This window comes from Talpa occidentalis, unplaced genomic scaffold (genome assembly GCF_014898055.3).
Source record: "Talpa occidentalis isolate TD23 unplaced genomic scaffold, MPIMG_talOcc4v2.1 talOcc4.11, whole genome shotgun sequence".
In the NCBI taxonomy this organism is placed as follows: domain Eukaryota; kingdom Metazoa; phylum Chordata; class Mammalia; order Eulipotyphla; family Talpidae; genus Talpa; species Talpa occidentalis.
This window is the reverse complement of record NW_023601104.1, coordinates 97,755,201-97,778,165: the sequence shown is the minus strand read 5'-3', so window position 1 is coordinate 97,778,165 and position 22,965 is coordinate 97,755,201. Positions and strand designations below refer to the sequence as shown.

The window sequence follows — 22,965 nt, the reverse complement described above, 5'->3', positions numbered from 1 at the left end:
CCTCCCAGAGGTTTTCTGAAGCTGCCCAGGATGAAGAGCTGTAGAAACGCGGGAAAGGAGGCAGAGGAGGGAGCCAGCCCCGGCCCCTCAGAAGCAGGTCTTGCTGGAGAGAAGCCGGCACTGTCTGGCTGGGGGGCGTGGGGTGCAGAGCCAAGACCCCAAGTGGAGGTGTCAGTCATTTCCCAACTTCATTAGGTCAATTACCCGGCCTTGAAGCACAGCTGGGGCGGATCTCTCTTAATTCAGCCCCTTTTGTCTTCCAGTTAGCGGGTTCCCAGCCCTTGGCATGAAGGCATCCGTCGGCATCCGTCGGCTTTCTTCGGGGCTGGTGTTTGGAGTTTTCAGCACTGGCTGTCTCTCCAGAAGCCTTTTGGGGGGAAGTGAGGAGAGAACCCACAGCAGCGTCAGCAGCTGCCATTTAAAACCAGGACACCAGTTATACCTTCAAAATAGCTTAAAATATCAAATGCCATTAAATAAAAATGAAAACTGGCAAACTATTTAAAATTAGAAAGGAGAACAACGAACAGTTCTACAACCTAATGAAAAATGCGCTTGACTTTTTGCCACCTCGCCATAGTCTTTTTCTATTCATGTTTACACAGATTTATGACCATGTGGCTTTAAATTCCCCTTCTTAAGCTTACTACATCATATGCAAAATATGCTTGTTGCATTTTACTAAAGATCTTTTTGTTTGGGTTACATAATCTCTCACTGAGTGGCTCCTTAAACATTCCATTTTCATTAGACTTTTTCTACTTTTTCACGAACATGAGGTTGTCCTAATGTATTTTGTGTAAATCTTCACACTTAGGTCATTTCCTAAGCATGGATTCCGAGAAGTGGAATTACAGGATCAAAAAACATGAATCTTTTAAGGCTCATGACATACAGGCTTTCTAAGGGAGTGCCCCAGTGTTCACCCCCACTCTGCCAGCAGAAACGCAGGCATCTCCTGGCTGGATTTTAGACACAAGACTGTTCTGAAAAGGATGGTATCACTTCAGACGGGTCAGAGGCTGTCCAGAGAGAGCGCTTCTTTCTGCCAACATCCAGAAACAATCCAGGTGAAGATAAGGCTGGCAAGGCTGATCTTTTTTGTAAAAATAGAGAAATGGCCTCTGTTGTGCCACCATCCCAGACTAGGCAGGTTCACTGTTGATTTGAGCAGACAAAAAGAGAACCTTGGAGTCATTGGTATCTCCGACATGCCTTGAATGCTGAACTGGGGGCTGGACTCACAGGCAGATCAGCAGGCAGGGAGGGAGGCAGGCAGGCCAAAACCTAGCCCCCCAGCCACCCACCCCACCATGTCCGCACAGTCTGACTTCTCTTTCTCCCCCAGCCTTGCGTACCTCCCGCAGGCGTCCACATTTACATATGGACACTCCCGTGCGCCCGGCTTCTGGGCCCAGTTGTCTTTGACTACAGGTGTGTGTGCCCCGTGCTCACGTTCCCAAGGCTGTTTGTAATCTCACGTTATCACACACGGGCAATGAAGCCTGGGAGGACAGCAAGGCCACAGGTGGCAGCTGTAGAAGCTGGTGTCAGGAAGGCAACAAAAATAAATAAATAAAAGCCTGAGTCACTCCATTTTCCTTACAGCTCTTGGTCCATTTCCTCTCCAGACTTTAGCTGGGAGGGAGGCACCCAACATGCGGCTCACCCGCTGCAGTCAAGCCTGGTGGGAAACGTCACAATGACCTTTTGTGAAAAGCCACCGTGAGGAAATTCTCCACTGCAAGGGAGCTCCACTGCAACTGTTTCAGTTGGACGGTGCAATTTCCTAGTCATCCAGGGCAGAAGCCCCTACCGCCAACCTGCCAAATATCTGCACATAGACTTTGTAGACAAAGTCCTGTGTGAATGCAGAGCAATGGCCAAAGACAGCCCCTCTGCAGGGATGGGGTTTGGGGCAGGACAGCCGGGGGGCGCTCCGGAGCTGAGAGCGCAGGTTGAGTGGGCGAAACCCCCACTGAGCTCCACAACTGGGTGTCAGAAGAGGAGGAGTAAGAACTAGATGGGCAAAGATGAGGCCTGGAGACACCATCTGATCATTTCTTCATCCACTCTGGGATAGTTTCTGACGGTGCATGAAAGAAAGCCCTTGTCTCTGTCCCCAAGACCCTCACATCTAGTGGGGGGATCATGACTGCAGATCCCGCCCATCCCGTGTACCTTGTGAGCTGCCCACGGCGCTGGGGAGACCTGCCTTCACCCCGATGGTCACTTCCTCCAGGGGGATCTGTGCATCCTGCCCCGAGAAGTCAGTGATTTCCTTTTGTGGGGTCCCAAGTCCGTGCCTTCCAGTGTTACGTTTCCCTAGAGTGGTGGCGTAGGGACTTGGAAACCAGACAGCGAAAGCAATTAGGAATGAAACTTTCCTACCCCCTCTTGCCCAGGGAATGGTATCCAGTTGTTATAAGACAGGGTGAGGGGCACCCCAGAACCCCCAAACCTGCCCACTCTAAATAGTTTCTGCCACCCACCATATCAAGACAAAACATACTCCAGTGCATAAGACCTTTAATGGAAAGGACCTTTCATACAACTGGTGTGCAATACAGAAAAGACAAAGAATATAGTTTCCAAATCGAGCACCCAAAGTTACCCGTCCCCTCGTGGGCAAAGGTCCAGCCAAACAGGGTTGGCCCAAAGCAGGGCCACGGAGGCCCAAAAGCTGCCACTGGTCTAAGGCACCTCCTGGTGGGGATCCACAGGGAAAGAGCAGAAGGGCCCAGCATGTCTGGGACAGAAAATCAAAATCAAGATAAAAGCTGCCATTGTTAAGCTCCCCATGGGTCTCTCACCCTCATCTGTGTCAACTCGCCCAGGACCAAGAAGCAAGTGCAGCTCCTTCACGTGTCTCTGCTCCATGTGCCTCCTCCAGGTCTCCTGCTGGCTCCCCACCCTGCTTCCTTCCTGCCCCAGTCTCCTCTCCAGCCTCTCTTCCCTGCTCAGCAACACCCTCCCTTGAGAGGGGCAGGGAACCTGGGGCTTCCCCTTCTCCTGGGGACCCATCACCTGACGAGGTTCAAAAGGAAGCCTGGGACAGCGCTACAGGCTAAGGGCCCCAGGACTCAGGGATCTGGAGAAGGTCCCAGCAGCGGTGACTAGTCCCATGCTTGAAAAGGCTGGTTGCGCGGCAGCCATGTCTATAACAGCCCAGAGTGAGGAAGGGTGTGTGGGAGAAGATTCTAGAAGGTCAAGACAATCCAGATGAAAGTCAGTGGGAGTCTGTGCTGCTGTACAGGAGGGAAAATGGAAAGGGGAAAAATTGTTTTTGCTTTTTTAAAAAAGTAATTTATAGTCTGACCCTTGCAATCCCCGCCCATCCATCGTTGCTGAGAACAGGGCAGGGCCAGGCTCCAGTCCCTGCTCACCCTGGTGAGGCTCTGGATCCGTCCTGCTCTCAGGGTCAGGAGAAGCTCCCAGGCCAAATGCCGCTTCTGGTCTTCTCGGGACAGTTAGTTTCAGGTGAGGACTTGTCTGGGCTGTAAGCGGGGCCGGCAGGCTCAGGTACTTGGCAAAGCCAACATTTCCCTCTGTTTTCTTTCCAGAACACATTCAGTCGGGTGTGGACAGCTGGACCCTCCAACCATCTCTTCCCTCTTAACGCTCCACCCTTTGGTCTCTTCCTTCTGCTTTCCTCAGCTCTTCATGGAAGAATTTTTCATTCTGCTTATTCTCTTTACTCTCTAACTGTCTCCTGGCCTCGAGTCTCCTGTTCTCATTCTCTGTGTGGCTTCTCCCATTTCTTACCATCCTAAGGATACCCCCCCCCAATTTTAATTTCCTCAAGATGTTTGTGTTTTAACTTCCTTGAATTAATTCGGTTTCTCACTTTCCTGTGGGAGCTTTTCCTCAGGAAAAGCTTTTTCTTGCCTGGACCGGCTGCTTCTCTCAGGAGCAGACCCTGCGTGCAGGGGTGCCGCCTGGCCCCTCGGCGGAGGAGCTGCTGCTGTGCAGAGTTGCTTCTTGGGGTTCCTGCGGCCAGTGGGGAAGCGGGCATCTTTCTATCTCCTTCCCAGGAGCAGAGCAGGAGGGAGCAGAGGCTTCCCCAGTTTAAGGTGTGGAATTTCACCTGACACCTCCTTTTCCAGCCAGCAGCCCCCGCTTCCTACCCAGCACCAGGCCAGGGGAGCTCAAGCCGGGGAGGTGTGGCTTCCGCACACCATCACCCCCCTCTTGGGAGGAGGGGTCACTTGAGCAGGTGGGGAAGTGCTGGGGAGGGGGGTTCACTGGCTCCTTTATACTGACTGGCCAGCCCCAAGCTTTGGGCCGTGGGCCTCCCTGTCCCTGAGCCTCCCGGCCGGGAATCTCTCAGGGACTCTCAGCTCTTGGGGCCACTTCCCCCTTCCCCGCTCCCCTGCCAGCCCCTTTCTCACCCTTCCAGGGGTGCTCCCCGATGTGCCGGGCACTCCGCCATCATTGCCACCCCCACCCCTTTCTCCTGATCCCCTGGGGCTTGAGGGCAGAGAGGAGAGATCAGCGCGGGCGGTCATCCCAGGCTGGCCAGAAGCGCGTCCGCGGGGCCTCCGTGGGCACAGCCGACAGCCTGCAGCTGCAGACGTGGGAACGAGAGGAGCAGGGGGCACGGGGGTGGGCTGGGGTGGGGGGCTCAGAGCGTCAGAGAGGGGAGATCTGAGGGAGGCGAGGAGGGGGTGGAGAGGCCTTGGCCCAGGTTTGGACGCAGAGCAGGGGAGCCCGGCCGGACAGCCCTGGCTAGCCCTGCTCAGCAGGCTGGGCGGGCGCAGGCAGGAGGGGCAGGTGCTCAGCTGGGCTCCTCAGCAGCTGGGCCAAGGTGCAGGGCTCGGAGGGACGTCTGGGTTGTTCATTTGCCCTGGGAGAAGGAGCAGCAGGCTCGGCCATGCTGCCAGCAGGCTGCAGGTGTTAGAAAGTGCTGCGGTAGCATTGTTGGGCTTCTCTCCACGGTCCCTGTGGGCGCTCACACACGCCCACGCACGCGCACACACCCACACACACTCACATGGGCGTGTGTGCACGCGGGCACACGCGCGCCTGCAACTCGGAGCTTCCCTTTCAGAGCCGCCGGGATGGAGACTTGTTTGCCAAGAGGAAACTCGCAACCCCTTTAGAGCAGTGTCACCCGACATGGCGTTTCTAGATAAAAATAGGATGCCCCTCCTCTGCCCAGGTGCCTGGCGGGCAGGCGCACAGCCTCCTTCTTTCTCAGCTTTCCACGTTATTAATTTTCAGTGCAAAGACAGTGCCCCGGCTCGGGCCTCCAGCCGCAAGCACTAGAGCAGAAGCCCCCGCGGTTCAACACCCTCAGCCCCGCGCCCCTCGGTCCCGCCTCACTCGGAGCCTGCGCTGTCAGCGGGCACAGACTCCTCCCTGTCAGAGCAGAGCCGTGCCCCGGTCTGGGGGGTCCGGTGTGCAGGCGCCAGCTCAGCCTGCCACCCTGGGGCCCCTCTGGGCACCGAGGCGACACAGGTGAACCCGGCAGCACCTGGCGTCTGCGGGAGCCGCCTTCCTCCTCCCGTGCTGGGCCTCCTCCCATGCAGGCTGCGCGGAGAGAAGAGCAGCTCTTCTGAAGGTGTGGGTCACCCAGCAGCGCGGAGAGGTGCAAGGACGCGCTTGTGTTGGGGGGACCCCAGCCAGACTCCCATGTGAGAAGCTCAAGGAACGAGAAGCAGCATTTGCTACGAGGACTGTGTCTAGGGGTGTGCCTGTGGGTGACCCAGAGGCCTAGAGAAGGGGAGAGGGAGCCCCATCTGTCTCCCACCCTTTAGGACTGCAGGGTAAATAAAAAGTGTCAGGCTTTCCTGCCCTCCCGCCATTAGGATGGATGATGGATCTGCGGTCCTGAACGCATGCCTGATGGCGGCCCCTGGGGTGGGGTGCGGGCATGCGTAAGTGGGTGCACCTGGGCTAAGGCTGGGGTTATAAGGGCGGCGTCACGGGGACACCAGTGGAACGCAGAGTGAGAGACCAGAGGAGAACGAGCAAGAGGGCAGAACGGAAGCTAACCAGCAGCAAAGCAGAGGCCAAGAGAGAACTCTGGAGAGCCCAGATAGAGTGAAGACTGCTCGGGTCATAGAGAACCTGCTCCGTGTCCTCCTGCCGCTACAAGGACATTACAGCAGGCGCGGCCAGGGGCTCAGGTGGAGCTCTGCCTCCAGCGTCCTGCCTCCCTCCCCTGCACTGCTCCTGGGCAGCTGGAGGTGCTCCTCCTCTTCGAGGCTTTGAAATGCTGTTGACATGTCAAAATCTTCAGTGTAGCTTGTGGTTGTCCAGGTTTGCCGGCCTGAGTGAGCAGAGCCCCAGAGAAGTGCAAAGAAAACATCCAGGGAGGCCCCTCGCAGGCCAGACACCATTTCAGATCTGCAACATTTCCCTTTGCTGCCGCGCCCGCCCCTCCCCTGCTGAACCGTTACTCTGTGCGCTCTGCCTACAAGACCTCTTAAACAGCCCTTGTTTTATTTCCCCCACCTGTTCCCTGCACCATGCCCATGCTCCCGAGGCTGTTTTGGGCACAACCTACACACAAAATCCTCTGCTGGGGACCCCTGACACAAGACCCTCACTGTTCCACATCTAAAGGCTCCCCTTTGGCCACTCTTTCTTGAATTTTCTGAAAGCAGATGTACCAGATGAAGCAGCTCGGTGGTGGGGCGGGTGCTCCGCTGCAGGCCTGGGAAGAGCCTGAATGGATGAGCTGCGGCGCCCTGGCCCCAGGTGCTCAGACCACACAGCTCGGAAGCCAGGAGCCGAAATGGGTGTGCACGGACCGAACCAAGGCGGGTGCTGTGTCTCTGGGTGGCTCTTGGAGAGAAAATATTTCTTCACCTCTCCTAGCTCTAGAGCTGCCTTCCTGGGCTCGTGGGGCCCCAGGTTTTAAGTCTAAAAGGCAGCTGGACAGTAGCCATGGCTGAGGGCTGGCACGGAAGCCACCAGGGAGCATGAGGACTGATGATGACGCAGGCGCCAGGACAGGCTGCTCCGGGCTCCTCTCACCACGAGCCCCGGGGGCCAGGCTGACGCAGAACTACGCAGCAAAGCAGACAGCCCAGCTGAGCTGATCTGAGCAGCCCCAATGCAAGTCCAGGCCAGAGGTGCCCCTGGATTGGGGCTGGGGAAAGGAGCAGCTTCGGAGCTGAGACGGTCTCCCAGATTCTGCTGCAAAAGTCTCAGTGGTGACGGCAGCGGAACTCGAAGGCTGTCTGGATTTTGCAATGGCCAGAACACATCATTATCTGCCGCTTGTTTGACGTCACTTTATGCTTATTTGCAAAATAAATTCTTATATGGAGAAAAATGCCTGCAGCCATGCGCCTGACTTCCCCGGGATCTGCAGGCTGCTTTTTCACAGCCGAATGTGGGAGGGGATGGTGAACTGATCCTTACCCAGAATGTTGGCTGCATCTACCACCTACGACAAGCAGGGCCTTCCACCTGAAGAGAACAACTTTCTAACAAATGTGGTCTCTCTCATAAACCTTCCAGTCTCGGCCACAGGCCAGGCAAGAGGTCCTTCCGCTGTGGCCACCTGCCTTTCAACCTTACAGGAACTCTGTGAGACACAGAACAAGTGCATTTGAATTGAAATTCTAGGCTCCCGGGATACTAGCCTTCCTTTTAACAATCTAGCAGAATGGGAGGGCCAGCCAGGGGGAGGTCATCTCAGCTGGGGGTGGGGGGTCATCTCAGCCAGGGCCCCCAATCGTCTCCCATCTTCCACCTTCCTGATGATGCCCTCCCCGGCTGAGGTCTGTATAATCTCCAGCCAAGAATAATTACAGCCTTTGGGGGCCACTCATTTTCTACTTCCATGCTAGAGACTGGATTCTCCTGAGCCGGTGGGCTCCTGTCCTCTGGGCAAGCGCCTACCTGACTTCCATTTTAGCCACATGCATAACAAAACAGAAAACAACAATAACAATAATGTAGAAGAAAACTCACCACCCACGGGCATCGGCTGTGGTTCAGGCTCGTGGCGTTTCCTCTAGGCTTGTTTTTGTTCTCACACCAATTCCCTAGCTCTGACCCTTCAGCCGTCCTTGTCTGATATCATGGGGTCCCCCCATGATCCAAGATCATTTCCTATCTCAAGATCACTTAATTGCATCTGCAGACTCTGCCAAGTCGTAGAAAGTAAGACTCACATGGGATCCAGGAATTAGGACGTGGGTGACTATTGGGGGCTATTTTTTAACCTACTGTACGAATTAGCCCACTTTCAGGGGGATCTCAGGGGAAGCTCCCCCCAGCTAGAAGAACCTGAGCTCTGGCCTCCAGCCCAACCTCCCCCATATCCCGAACAGCTTCACCTGGATCCTCCTGCCATGCTGGAGGCCAGTGACCCCCTGGGCGCCCAGGACACCCCTATGACTCACCCCCTCATTTGGGAATCTACTGCTTGTTGTGAATGATTCTCTCCCATCTGCTCCCCTTGAGTTGCACATCCCCCAGTAGCTGCAACCGCATGAAGATAGTTATAGTAACTGGTCTGTCTTTGTATGTATGTGTGCGTTTCAGGAAAAATGACCAGAACATCAAGCCCGCAGCTCTGGTTCGGACGATGCTGCTACAGGCGGGGGCGTGAGCACACCTCTTTCGCAGACCACGAGGATGACAGATCAGGGCGTTTCCATCTACCCCTCCCGCTACGTGTCCAGGGTGAGTGGCCTGGATCACTGGGTTTCTGGAGTGGACCCTGGTCAGTGAATTTGGGGTCCACTGCTGGGTCTTTGTCCAATACCACCCATGCTCCCGAGGGCCGTTCTGCAGGGGCCCTTCTGCCTCTGGGCTACCCTTGCGTCGCTCTAAGGCGCGCTTCCTCGTCCGCTGTCTCCACACAGGTGGGAGGACTCAGGAAGTGAGAACATTTGCCTGAAGCCCATGAAGCAGGCATGGGGCTGCCGTGGACGCTGCCCACAGCTGGTGCCCTTTACACGCCCCGCTGCACCTGGGCACCTGTGGTCTCGCCCCAGCACCTGTCGCCAAGTAGAGACCACCGCGAGGTCTGAATCACGTGCTCAGGCACCACCCACTCATCACGGCCCCTTGGCCCTGTGTTCTGTGGGACGAAATCAGGTTACGGACACGCTCACCTGTGCGAGCAGAGAACTCGGGGCCGCAGGCAGTTTTAGAACTGCCGACCCCACTTCACGATCGTATTTCAGCTACCCTGTGGGCCTCGAAACCCCGGGCCCCAGCTGTCCTGCCTCTGCTGACCCCTGCCTGGAGTGCCACTCCCTTTACCTGTCCCTGCCTCCGCCTCAGGTCTGGCCTCCTGCTCTTGCCGGCAGCACCCACGCCTGTGGCAGTTTCTCCTAGACAATGTGTTCCCCCTGCATTATAATTGCTCTATTTATTTCGCAATACCCTCCCTCCCAAGGCCTCGTGTAGCATCTACCCTGGACCCGGCCTGTTGTGGATGCGCCATCAACTCTTGCTGAGCCAGCAAAATAGGAGAAGGGACGAGTCCGGCTTGGAACCCGGGCCGGGCCCTCACTGCTGGGTCCCAGCCCCCTCAGGCCTGCTCGCCGGCCCCCTCCCAGCGGCCCTTCACTTTGAAATCACCTTCCCCTGCCGCTCTCAGGTGCAGGTTCCTGGAAACTCTCCCTGTTCTTTGCCTCCCCCTCCCTCTCATTACTCCACAGTCCTGCCAAACACCAGAAGCTCATTATTAAACCAGGAGCGGTTCCATCATCCCAGCAGCTACAGATGGAAAATATTAGCTTCCTTCCCAGCTGAGGACTGACAGAGGGAAGGCTCCTTGAGCCGTAAGCTGTCAAGGAGAGGAGTAAAAGTTTTTCATCTGCATGAGTAATGGCTTCCTAGGTTATCCGGAGAGACGAGGGATTTGCACCCCAGACACATCCTCCTTGCCAGGAGCAGCCGCTGTTGTGGAATCTAGTCACGCTGTCCTCCCTCTCCTTGGAGCTGGTCAGCACGCAAGTGGGGAGGGGAGGGGCACAAGAGGAGGGGGGAGGCTTAAGAGTGTCCAGACTAGGAGGGACCAGGGAGGAGTCTGGGCAAAGGTGAGCTGGGCCCTGGGGCAGGACGGGCAGCCAGGAAGGCCGTGCCTGTCCACCAGCGGTCCTGGCTGTTGTCCGTCTTGCCCTCCAGAGTGTGTCCCGAATCCACCCCCATCTCCACCTTGCCATCCACGCCTCTCCCCACCCAGACTTTGGCAGTGGCCTTCATAGCCCCCCGGTTTCTGTTCTCAAGTCCTATAGGTGAATTTTGGATCCGCAGCCAGCTCACGGCTCTCCCGGTTCCTCTCAGGCCCTGGAAGGGAACTTGCCTCAGGGGCTCGTGTGACCAGCTCCCGTCTCTGCCTCCTAGTCTCACCTCCACTCTTTCTTCCCCTCCGTAGACCAGCCTTTCTGGCCCTTAGACACCCCAAGCTGTCTTGCTCTCAGGATCTTCACCCCAGAGGGGTGTTCTGTGTCTGAGGAACATGTTCCCCCAAATCGTGAAGTGGCCCCACTCTGCTCCACAGCCCCTGACGTCACGCCTCCTCTCACAGGCTCTGTCTTCACAGGCTCCCTCCCCGAGCCCTGACCACCCCCCAGAGCCAAACAGTTTGGCTGCTCATGGCCCCTTTTAGACTCGACGCTGACGACAGCAGGAGAGACGGGTTCTCCCCGGCCAGCCCTGGACCCAGCACCCAAGGCCTAGCCTGGCATGCAGCAGGGGTCTGGGAAATCCTTCCTGAATCACGGGAAGCAAGCGAGGGCGGGGGCAGCACAGAGGTGCACCTGCCCCGACAGGTGGGTGACGTCTCACCTGAGAACAGCCACAGATGGCCGCCATTGTCAACCCCAACAGCAATGGCTCCCATTGTGCCTTGCGGTGTGTTTTAGGTTCTGAAATTGTCCAAAGCACTTTTATCCAGGGGCTGGTTGCATGGGGTGGGGAGGTCAGCAGAGGAGGCTGCTCCCTCACCCCCCAGAGGCAGAGGAGACACAGGGGGAGAACAGGCCCCACAAGGGGGTGGGGAGAGAAATGAAACAATGACCCGGCAGGAAGTATGATGCTTACCTGTTATGTGATGGGGTATCCACTCTCGTCATCCACTCCCAGGCTCTGTGTATGTGACAGGATGGGCCTCTTGCTCCCCAAAGCTTGGGGTCCACATGGCACATAGGGGGCCGATCTAGATCCTAAAAAAGAGGTAAGACAAGCCTTAAACACATGGCTGAGAGTCTCCTGCATCCCCGGATGGAGAGGGTGAGGAAGCTATAGCCAAGAAGCTAGAGTCACGGTCCTATCAGCCCACTGGGACTGGGGAGGTGGTGAGCAGGGAGGGGAAAGCAAGGCAAAGCTTGGGTCACAGGCAGCCTCAGTTTCCACAAAGGGTGAGCGTGGTGTGTTTGTGTGTGCTGGGCGGGGGGGCATTGGACTGGGGGTGGAAGGTGCTCCCTGGCAACACTAAGGCCAATCTTCTGTGCAGGAGGAGCGGGTGTGTGGGTGGGGCTCAGACCTGAGTTTATGACACCAAAGGGGCCAGCACGCAGCCTGGAGGTGCTGGATTCTCGAAGGCAGCAGACTTCCCTCCGGGACAAGCTCTCCTCCTCCCAATCGAGAGGGAATAGGACTGTGAGCTGGCTCAGGGCTGAGAAGGCTCAGGGCTGGGCCGTCCCGCTGCCGAGGCAGGGGGGATTAGGGGCCCCAGCGCCAGGCCTGCTGTGTATCAGGCACCTGTGTCCGCCGGGGCTGCTCCCTCTTCAGCTCCAAGCTCCCAGCAGCCTGCAGGGATTCCATCAGTGTACGGTGATGGACTTGCCGGCTTCTGGGGTCCTATCAACTGACGAACAGAGCCTGCAGCGTCACCACATTCCCCGGGAGCACGGAGGAGCCTGGATTTGGAAGCAGTCGCACTGGTGTGCAGCTTCTGGCTTTCCACTCACTAGTTCCGTGGACTTGGCCAAGGGACCGTGGTGCTCTGCGTCCCTTTTCACCAAAAACGGGAAGAGGAGCAGAGGGGCCGCAAGTCCCCCTCCTCTTACGCCCATCGCTGGTTAGACGCTTGCTCTTTGCAGAGACCCAATTTTTTCCCGATAATAGGTTGCCACAGGCCTGCAGGTAGTGACCCACTTAGACAGCCATTGTTTGCTTCTCATGGATTAAAGGAAGAATCCTTTAAAACTGCAGCCCAAAGAGTTGCAGGGAATGGCTGCAGAAGGGGTGCAGATGGAGCCTGGAGCTGCACTGCAGCGGAGGGGGGAGCTGGGGATGGAGAGAGAGAGGGGAGCCAGGGTTGGGGGGCTCCAGGGAGCAAAGGCAGGCTCTGAGGCCAGTCAGGGCACACATCCCGCCCGCCCGGCCATTGTGTGGGGTCATTGTGTGGGCTGACCATGTCGTCACAAAGTGGACCTGCGAACAGATGATGAGACAGAGACCCTGGGCAGGCCACCCTGCTCGGCTTTGCCTCTCCTGGCCCCTCAGATGGACCTCTCTTACTTCCCTGCACACAGAGGCCCAAGGCCTCTGCTGCCCTGGGGCACTTTATTTCTGAGCACTTGTTCTAGGAGCTCTTGGCAAGAAGGGTGTCTCCAAATGCCCTTATTTCTAGCACACCCGAATTCCTGATGGGCTTGGCCGAGCTGCTCTGAGCCAGGTAGCCACTTGGACCGAAGGACGTTTCAGTCCAACAAGTCTCTGCTGGGTCCTTCCTATGTCTTCCACCTGGGATGGTGTTCGGGGCGCACAGAGGAATAAGGGTTGGTGTCTGCCCCCCAGCTAGTGAATCCCTGTGGACAGGCCCTGCCATGGGCCAGGAGTGTCTCCAAAGTTATTACTTCTTACAACATCCTAATGAGGTAGATTTTACCTTCAGGCTACAGGTGAGTAGGAAGCTCAGAAGTGTTCAGTTATGAGCTCAAGGTCACACCACAGGAAGGATGAGAATGGAGCTGGGGCTGTTTGAAGGTGGTCCCGTAGCTTCCAAGCTCCTAGGTTGTCAGGGAGACAGTGGTGACAAGACAAAGCCTTCAGCACCCCCTGGGCAATGCGAACCCCCATCTAAGGGTCAAGGTCAAGTGAATCTGATGCTATCAGGCAGGAAACATCCTTCAGTCTGAAAGGGAGGCAGATCCCCCACACGGCAAGACATTGTGTGCTCCTGGATTTATTTGCAAAGGGAAAATGTTACTACAGTGGCAGGAGGAACTGGCCCCTCAGCCTCCCCCTCTCTCTATTGTTAAGGCAGGGCTGGATAGATGAATTAACCCTTGGTCCTCCACAGAGCTCTGCCGGGAAAGGTGAACTCTCCTCTCCCCACCCCACCCCACTCCACACCCCCTTCCTTTGGAGCAGGGAAGTTGTGAAAGCCCTTCTGACAATACTAGAGACCCCAGTCTGCAAGGTAGGGACAGACCCTGGCTACCTGAGAAAAGTCTCTCCTCAGTTTCTCAATTTGCTTGAGTCCGCCCCGCCCACGGGGAAGCGTGTCTGTCTGTCCTTGGGAGCGACACCAGCCTTACAGACCTACTCATAAAAGAACTGGCAGTGCACAGTGCTTCCTGACGAGACAAGTTGAACCACAGAGGCCAGGCTCTTGCTGGGCCAACAGACCAGGGGTTTATCCTGCAGGTGGGCAGGCAGGATAGAGGTTCAGGGAATGCCCCCTGAGGCTTCCCTTTGCCAAGGCCTCAGCTCCCAAGAGATTTTGTCTTGCAAAATTCAAGGGAAAAATCCAAGTTCTCTCCAATTCAAACATTTATCTCTTCTACACCAAAATTTTCCTTCTGACACTGGCTCCACCTTGAGGAAAGGAACTTGCCTGCCCAGCTCAGTGCGCCAGTTTTGTGGAAGTTGCCTGGGGTGGCCTGGTTTCAGCTCACCCCAAATCTTACACTAGGGGGCTGGCAAATAGGGCAAATTGTACCACTTGTCATGTTTCACAGGATCAGTGCCTTTTTTCCCTGCCGATATTACAGCTTTTAATAATAATCTCCTTTTGAAAGTCTGCATTTTCTCCATCACTTGTATGATTGTCTTCTCGCATGGACTTTGGCTGTTTGTGTCTCCTTTACTGTGCATTTATTCGAGCCTTTCTCTATTTTCTAAGGGGCAGTTCTTTTTACTTATTGATTTGTGAGAGTTCTTGTGTGTGTGTGTGTGTGTGTGTGTGTGTGTGTGTGTGTGTGAGCCTTGCCGGCGGCCAGGGAACGAACCGGCGCTGCAGAGGCTGCGGGCAGCCTTGCAGCCCAGCGCTCAACCGCCGCGCCACCAGGGGAGGCCCTGATTTGTGAGTTCTTTATATATTCTGGCAACAAATATCTTGTTGTCTATTGTTGTTTTTTTATTATATTTTTATATTCCTCATACAATTGCACCCCCCTTATTTTGGCCCCACCTTGCTGTCTATTGTTAGTACTTTCTCACTCTAGCCATTATGTTTACTGAATGTTTGGCCATTTGCACTTTTGGGCATCACAACATTAGCCAGCCTTTTGTTTTCTATGTCATCTTTAAGAATGTCATCTCTACTCCAGATCATAAATATGTCTTCTGTGATGATCTCTCAGTTATCTCCAATATTTTGTGGTCTCTCTAAACCTTTTATAATGTTACCTTGTGAAAGGGGAAGTAAGGGGTGTCTCTTGCCCCCACTAATCTGAAGCCTATATATCTCACCCTGCTACTTCTCCCTCTTCCCTCCAGTTATGGGAAGAGAGGCCCTCCTCCCTTCCAGGGCTCTCACCCATGTGCCCACCTCCTTCAAGAACTTTCTTAGGCTTATAGCTTGCCTGTCGTTACTCCTTCCTTCTCTCCTGGATCACTTCCATCAACATGAACACATGGCTTCATTCCTTCTACCTTTAAAAAAACCTTCCCTCCTTTGGGGTAAAATGGAGTAGTTTGAAAGAGACCAATACTACTGTCAAGATACAGAAAATGTGGATAAAATTAAAGGCTGTTTTCCAAAGCATCAGGGAGCTGTGGAAGCAAGAGAGACCAGAGGAACTAGAATTCTGGGCTGGGAGGAGCGCTCAGAGTGGGCATCTGCTTTTCCCTCCAGGCCACAGGATGGTTCTGGGCTGAAATTTGGACAGGATCATGAGGCTGCGACGGAGTGAAAAATTAGAGACTGGAAGGTCCACAAACACCCAGCCTGATTCCATCTCAAAACAGGGGCTGAATTGGGAAGCTGTATAATGTGAGAGGCTAAAGACCTCTGAAAAACAGTGGAATTTTCTAGAGTCTCTTGAAAAGACAACGACTTGCCAGGGATTGGAGCTCCTAAGAATAATCTGGCAAGAGCTGAAAGTGCTGGAGGGCATGGTGAGCTGACAACAGCCATCAGCCATCTGTGGCTGCTTTTTCCCTGAATACTTGCTGATTCTGTAGGCAGCCAGATGAAAGTGGAGACTTGAAGGACCTCAAACACTAGGCTGGTGCCCTCTCTCCAAAGACTTTTTACAAATGGAAGCAGCTCAGGACAGGCTACTAAGAGCAAAGCCAAAACTCCCAAAGGCAGAAGAGAATCTTCTGTAGTCTATTTGTGCTGAGACAAAGATCTGCCAGGCCCTTGAGTGAGAGTCCACTACAGAACAAGATGAACTGGAGGTAGCGCCAACCAAGACTGTAACTGAACCTGGACTCACTTCTGCCTTTATTGAGGCTGTGCAAGTTCAACACCCCACTCTGAAATTTGCAGAGGGGTTAACTCTAACTGGGGTGGGGTTGGGGTGGGGAAAAATTGTCTAGAAACTTTCCCAGCACAATGTTTTGTATTACTTAAAATTATTCCAAGAGGGGCATCCCTGGTAGCCTAGGGATTAAATCTCAGCACTAGCACCATGCAGGCCCACTGCATCGGTCTGAGTTCAATACCTGTCCAGGGAGCTGACTCACATGGCACAGCAGACCTCTCCTGTCTCCCCACTGCTCCCTTCAGCAGTGTGTTTCAGTGGTTCTGCCTGTTCTGCTTCCCACTCTGTCTCTGGTGAAACCTCTCACCTCCTGCCACTTCTGGCCTACACCCCAGCTCTTTGCAAAATAAATAAAAATCTTACAATAAAGGAATAATTCTTTTAAAAAATAACTCCAGGGGGGGAAGGAGGGATTTGGGTCAAAATAAATAAAAATAAATAAAGATATTTTACTATGTGGAAAAAAAATAACTCCAATAGGAAAAAAGACCATATAAGTGAAAATCAAGAGAAAAAGCTGACAACAGAAGCAGACCCACTTATAAACCAGTTATCACAAAAAACAACAACCAAAAACTTTAAAATAACTGATTAGTATGATCAAGGATCTAGAAAAAATGGACAAAATGGTTCAATAGCAGAGATTATCAGAGACAGATTGAATCTACAAAAAAGCATCAGATGGTCATCCTGGGCTGACAAATACTAATATTTGAAGTTAACCCATCAATTAATAGGATAAGAACAGATCAGATGCTGCAGATGCCAGGATTAATGAACTATAAAACATCAAAACTAGAAAAACATCAAAATATAAGCTCAGAGAGAAAGAGAAGAATAAAAAGCAAAATATAACAGAACATTGCACAGAGGGTATTGTGCATGGTTGAAAAGGTCTAACAATGTGTAACAGATCTTTGGCTATATGGTCAATGTACAATCAGTTGCATTTTTCTAGACAAACAACAAATACAACAAAGAATCTAAAATAACATCACTTAAAATGTACATAATCAAATACCTAAGAATGTGTATATGGTCAAAAAAAGATTAAAGGGAAAGTGACAGAAATGGAAGAAACTCCGAGGAGGTCCAACATAATAATAAGTGCCATCTTAAGGAGGGGGAGTAGAAAAGTGGAAGGGGAAAAATTTAGAACAGTTCACTGAGAACAATTGTGTGAAATAAATACGAGATCTATGTGCTGTTGGTAGGGTACATTGTGTCCTAGGAAAAACACCTTAGAACAAGTAATACCAAGACTTTGCCTGTCAACATTGCAGGACTTCAAATAAAGGAATAATACTGTGAGTATCTAGACCTCCTCCATCTTCTGTCCCCTCCCCCCCGAATCAGGTGCTTCATCAGGGATAATAAGATTGGCCTGGACTCATTGTTCCATAGAATTCAGTGCAATACAAGGAGGCAGTGGAGGGGTCTGTAAAAGACTCCAGGGAAAGAAAGGGGGCACAGGAAGTTAATAGCCAGAAGCACTGTGCACAAATATTAAGGCAAAGATATTTTCAAAAAAGTATTGTCAGGGCCTCCCCGGTGGCGCAGCGGTTGAGCGCTGGGTTGCGAAGCTGCCCGCAGCCTCTGCGGCGCCGGTTCGATCCCCGGCTGCTCCCCGGCCACCGGAGGAGGGTCCCACAGGGCGCGCAGACCTCTCCTGCCGCCCGCTGCTCCCCTCAGCAGTGTCCTTCGGTCCTTCTGCCTGCTCTGCTCCCCGCTCTGGCTCTGGTGAATTCTCTCACCCTCCCGTGCTTCTGACTGTACCCAGTGCTTGTATAAAGAAATACATAAATATTAAAAAAAAAAGATATATCACTCTTAAACCTTTCTCGAGAAAAATGTATAAAAACCACGAATGGAATGGTCAGAAGAACAGATGGAGCTTTGGCGTGGAGTGGGCCTGAGTGGGCTTCTGGGAGCTGGACTAGTCTGCCCCGGGTGCACTGGCTTCGTGAGAGTTACCAAGCTCCAAACTTAGGATTTCTGCTCCTTGCTGTAAATTTTATTTAAAAAAAAAAAAATCTAGCAGAGATTATCAAATCTGATTAGGAAACATGCCACTGTATTGGAAATTCTGCCGACGGCACAGAATGTAACATTTTTAATCTGTGACAATGTAAAAATAACAATCATGTTTCCAAACTTGTGGAAGAGGAGAGAAGGCCTAGGTGGACCCCTGCACAACACAAATTTCAACTGCACAGTCAGCTTATACTCAGCTTTTCATGTAAACAATGTACATTTATAGTATCAACGAATACAGTACAGTATTGTAAATGTATTTTCTCTTCCTTGTGATTTCCTTAATTACCTTTCTCTAGCTTATTGTATTATAAGAAGGCAGTCTATAATTCATATAGCATACAATGTGTGTAACTGACAGTTTGTGTTACCGGTAAGGCTTCTTCTGGTCAGCAGCATGGCCTGTTAAGTTTTTTTTTTTTTGGGGGGGGGGGTCAAAAGTCATATGTCGGCCCTCCCTGGTGGCACAAGGGATTAAGACACAACCTATGAAGTTATCGGCAGCCATTGCAGCATGAGTTCGATCCCTGGCCAGGGAAATGACCCACATGGCGTAGCAGACCTCTCCTGTCTTGCCCGCTGCTCCCCTCAGCAGTGTTCTTCAGTCAATCTGCCTGTTCTGTTCCCCACTCTGTCTGGTGAATCCTCTCACCCGCCCCCCCCCACATGTCTGGCCTGTACCCCAGTTCTTGTATGCATAAATAACTAAATCTTTAAAAAAAAAGTCATGTTAATTTTGATAGCAAACAATCAGTGCCCTAGGCCTTTATTTGTTTAAGGGCAGTGTCCATAGATATTTTTCATGGAACAGAGTTTAGAAAATATTGTCGAAAATTCAAGTAGCAAAGGTAGGAACATATTATTTAAGGGAAAAAAAGGAACTGCTAGAAAAAATAAGACTTACAATAAAACCAACCAAAATGGGTGGCAGGAGACTGGAGCGGGAGGTCGGAAGAAGTCCAAGGATACTGTTTCATCATCTTTCATGGTGGAAAGTTGAAAGAAGTTGTTGAAAATAAACAGTTATGTGTTACATAAAACTCTAAAGGAATAATACAGACTTATCATATTATCATAAGGAAAGTATTTACCACCCCTAGTCTGTTAACCAATAATAGCATTCAATGAGGTGAATGACTGTAAATTTAACATGCAAAACCCATTTTATTGAATAATCATAAGTCAGAAAAATAGAAGATCACATTTAAAATACTCATAGGAAGGAAATTTTAAAATTCTACAAAAGGGCAGTTAACAACTCTTCAATAAATAGGAAGACCTGCCTGTTGTAGAATATTCATGTGACTTGAGCAGCTTCCCCATCTGTAAAGTGGGGGCACTACTGACAATATGGCCTCTCCATAGGGCTGCTGTGAAGACTGAGTTGGTATTTATAAAACTGTGTTGTGTATTACAGAGCCTCATAAGGGATGGGAAAATAAAGTCTGAGATCAAGGGGTCAACAGACCCAAAAATTGTAAAGATATAACATCTCCCCAAACTATTGGGTTGTCGGAAAAGTCATGATGCATTTTTGCTTGAAATCTGACAACCCAACAGTTTATAAATGTAGCACAATCACATTTAACAGAAGTTTTGTGGCTGGACAATCTGATTCTAAAATCAACACGGAAAGTTTAACATGTAAGAGAAAACTGGGAAATTCAGAAAGAGAAGATTAAGGGGTGGACCCCAGGCTGTGGGCACAGGCCTGACAGGGTAGGTCAGGGCATGGGGTGGAATACAGCTGAGAGAAGAGATGAAAATCCACGGAGAATTTAATGTATGACCAAGGAGACACTCCCAAGTATTGGCAAAGGAATACATTAGCCAATAAATAGTGTGGCACCAACTGGCAAGCCATTTGGGAAAAAAATTTTGCTTAGGTCTCTACCTAATTTCTCATATGAAAATAAATTCCAGATGGATCAATGATTTACACAAAGGAAATTATGAAATACTAAAAGAGAAAATGAGGGAAATCTGTAATTGTGGAGCAAAGAGGTCCTTTCTAAGAAAAACATAAAACCAGAACCCACAAATGAAAAGCAAAAAAATATATAATTGCATAAAAAATGAAAAATGTCTAACAGCAGAGGGAAAAAAAAAGGAAAGAAAGAAAGCAACAAGTAGAATGTCCGAGAAAGTAGTCAAAGGACTCCTTTTCTGAAAATCTAAGGATCCCTGACAATTGTTTCCCCCTTCGCTAAGCCCCCACCCCACCTGGATTCCATACTCCAAACGCCCCTTGGCAATGCCCAAAATCCCCCCCTTCCCCACTCTTGCAATATCATTTGCCAGGTAAAATGCCCAATTTGGTGGAAACTAACTTATCTTCTTATTTTCTAAACAGGACAGAAAAACACTGCTGGATAAAATAACAAGACCAGGCTGATGACTTCCACTTGAAATCCCTGCCCACTTGCACCGGCAAGTCAGGGAGCTCAGCCCTCCACGATGTTCCCTCCCGAGTCTGCCTTCCCTGGGTCTGAGGTGCTGCTTCCACCTCTCCCACCTCCCCACGCCAGCCTCCTGCTCTCGCGCTCACCTTCCAGCTCACTTGTCCCGGCAACGCCCGGTGGTGACAACCCTGTTGGCGATCTTGAAGCCTGTGTGCGCTGTTGCCGCTGCTGCTTTTCACTCTGGTCCGGCTGTGAAAAGCCAGGAATGTAGCCCTTGAACCACCACAGGCTCTTGTCGCATGCAGCCATAAAAAGGAAACTGCAGACTTTTTACCTGAGTAAGCAGAGAGGAGCAAACTTTATTTAAGAAAGTAAAGGAAGTTTATTTAAAGGAAGAAAGCAAGGCAGCGTACCTGGGAGGGGCAGAGAAGCCATTCTGGGGCCTGTCTAGGGGTATTTCAACTTATTTTTCTCTGTCATAAAATCTCATCATCCCACTGTGTGACTGCCTCACCCTCCCGGAGTCTACTCCGGATGGCTGCGCCCATTCTCCCAGCTCTTGTCTTGGGGTTTCTCCTTTTACTCCCCTGCCCAGGGCCTTATTCTCTCATGCTTTACTGTCCTTGTTTATTTAGTCCTCTGGGCTGTCTGACCTCATCTCCGCAGTCTGTTTCGGTAGCACCTCTTAGAATTTACTGTCCTTATCTCGGAAGCCTCTAACTCTGCCCAAGCCTGGCCTGCACTGTCTCTGAAGCTGCCCAGTGAACCCTCACTTGCCCTGGGACTCAATAACACAGCAAGCCTCTCGGCAGCTGCTCTGTGGGTGAGGCCATGTCACCCGTCCCCTCCCCTGATCCTCAGCCTGGAATTCTGCTCCTGGCCTGCAAGGGCCACCCCTGCTCAGAAAGTGCCTTTCCCAAGGAAAGGAAACTATTCTGATCCTCTCTACAGATGGGAATTGGCTCACGGCAGGGTTCTTCTTGTGTTCCTGCCAGGCAGACTGGTGCCCCTGAGCATTAGCCATCCCCTGGGCTCAAACAGTGCCCTGAGGCTGCCCTCCAGGTGGTTCCTTCACAGCCCTGCCACCTCCGCTGCCCGGCACCCCATCCCGAGCACACTGTGTCTGCGCTCTGAGCTCAGGGCACAACCTCAAGTTGAACAAACAAATATGGGAAGGCAGAGGACGACAGTTTCTGGAAACATCGGCACCACACCACTAACTTTGGGTGAGTAACACGTGTGTTGCCCAGGAAATCTCGGACAATTCTCTATAATGTTGGGGGGAGAAACTCTACAGTGACCACATGTCACACTAGCAAGTCCCCGGTCATCACTCTTCAGCCCAGCTCCCTTTCTTTGCTGGGGAGGTGACGAAGGTGCAGAGCGGCGGCCTGACTCTTCTGTGCAAGTTATAAGTGTGGAGTTGGAACTAAAACCCCAGCCTTGGGCAGGATCCTTGCATCTACAGCACATGCCTTCAGCCTCCTATTGCCAACCTGTGGGCAAATTACCCAGGACTGAAGCAGCTATGTTTGCAAAAATACAAATAACTGGGATGAACGAATTTAAGGATATAGTATTTCCAAACCTGTCATTTAAAAAATTATCCAGAAATGTGAAAGCGCATGATACACAAGTTTTATTCTTTAAGACATATAGAGATCTTTCTTTAGTACAGGTTTCCCCCACTATCTGAAAAAGAACATTCCTACTTGGTATGATTGGGGGGGGGTATTTTGGGGGCCTGGAAACCCTATTATTAATTTACATGGAAAACTATTTAGGCATTTCCAGACTTCAAAAACAAGCTCCCAAATCATAAGAACATGCTACTTTTGGAAGTTGCGGGGAACCTGCAGCTATACACTAACAGTGCACTCACATTTCAGGTTTACCCTTTCTTTCATGCTAGTAACACTGCACAAATTCATTCTTAGGTTGCCTGAAGCAAACGGGTCTGGGGTGCTTGTCCCTCCATTGAACAGTCTCCAAGAAAACAGAAATCCTGAATAAAGGCAGCTGTGACTTGGAGCCAAAATTGACCTAATTAATTGTGATTATATGTTCTGTGTTTTAAGGTGGGCCCCACAAATAAGCCCTTGTTTTGTTTTCTTTTTAAACAGAGCAGGTTGAATTATTCTTGCAATGGTCTGTCTGTCTTTAGCTGCAGACCGACATTTCTTCCCTCCTGGTTAATGCTGTGCATAAAGGAAAAGGCACCGCCCTTGTTTTGTCCCTCAATGCTTTTTATTCTGCTTTCACAAAGTAGAAAAATCTTAGAAAGCTTCTGATTTTTCCCTCTTAGGAATGTTGTTAATGAGACTTTCCACTAAATATAGAAAATAATATCATAAAGGAGGAAGATCAGAGTTGATTGAATCTACTGTCAGACACTTTGTACCTGCTAAGCTGATCTAACAATCAAAGCCACCTCGAGGGGCAGGTCTTCGGGGACAGAAACTGAGGCTCTGAGGACAGAACACGTGACTGTGGGGCTGAGGACCAGGAGGGTGGGGATCCCACCCACATGGGGGCTCATTCTCCAAGTCAGTGCAGGGACAGTGCCGGGAGGGAGGCCGCACCTTCCAGCGGGCTGCCCTAGTCCATGCAGGGCTGCTGCTGACTGGCAATGCCAGCTCCGAGCAAAGGCTAGAACGGCTCTCAGCCCGTTTCCTCATGTCTAAAGAGGAATCATTTTAATAACACCTCAGTCCTGGGCCAGATGTAGTCCCTTCCCTTGACCTTTCACGCCATGGGTCTCCGTGGGCATCACCGGAGGCCTTGGTTGTATTGGTGCAGAAGGTGCTCGGGAGTGTGGGTGCGGGCACGCATGCCTGATTATGCACATGTGGCGTAGGGGTGTGGGCATGCGTAAGTGTGCACACCTGAGC

General features: G+C 51.8%; 1 long non-coding RNA gene across 1 annotated transcript; it reads right to left on the bottom strand.

Annotated features, from left to right (window-relative positions):
• Positions 1-6,147: 6,147 nt before the first annotated feature.
• On the bottom strand, positions 6,148-12,262 carry LOC119239423 (uncharacterized). Its single transcript, XR_005123856.2, has 3 exons — positions 11,680-12,262; positions 11,020-11,141; positions 6,148-7,190 (listed from the first exon to the last, which is right to left on the bottom strand). It is a non-coding gene; the product is annotated as an uncharacterized LOC119239423 (long non-coding RNA).
• Between the last annotated feature and the right edge of the window lie 10,703 nt (positions 12,263-22,965).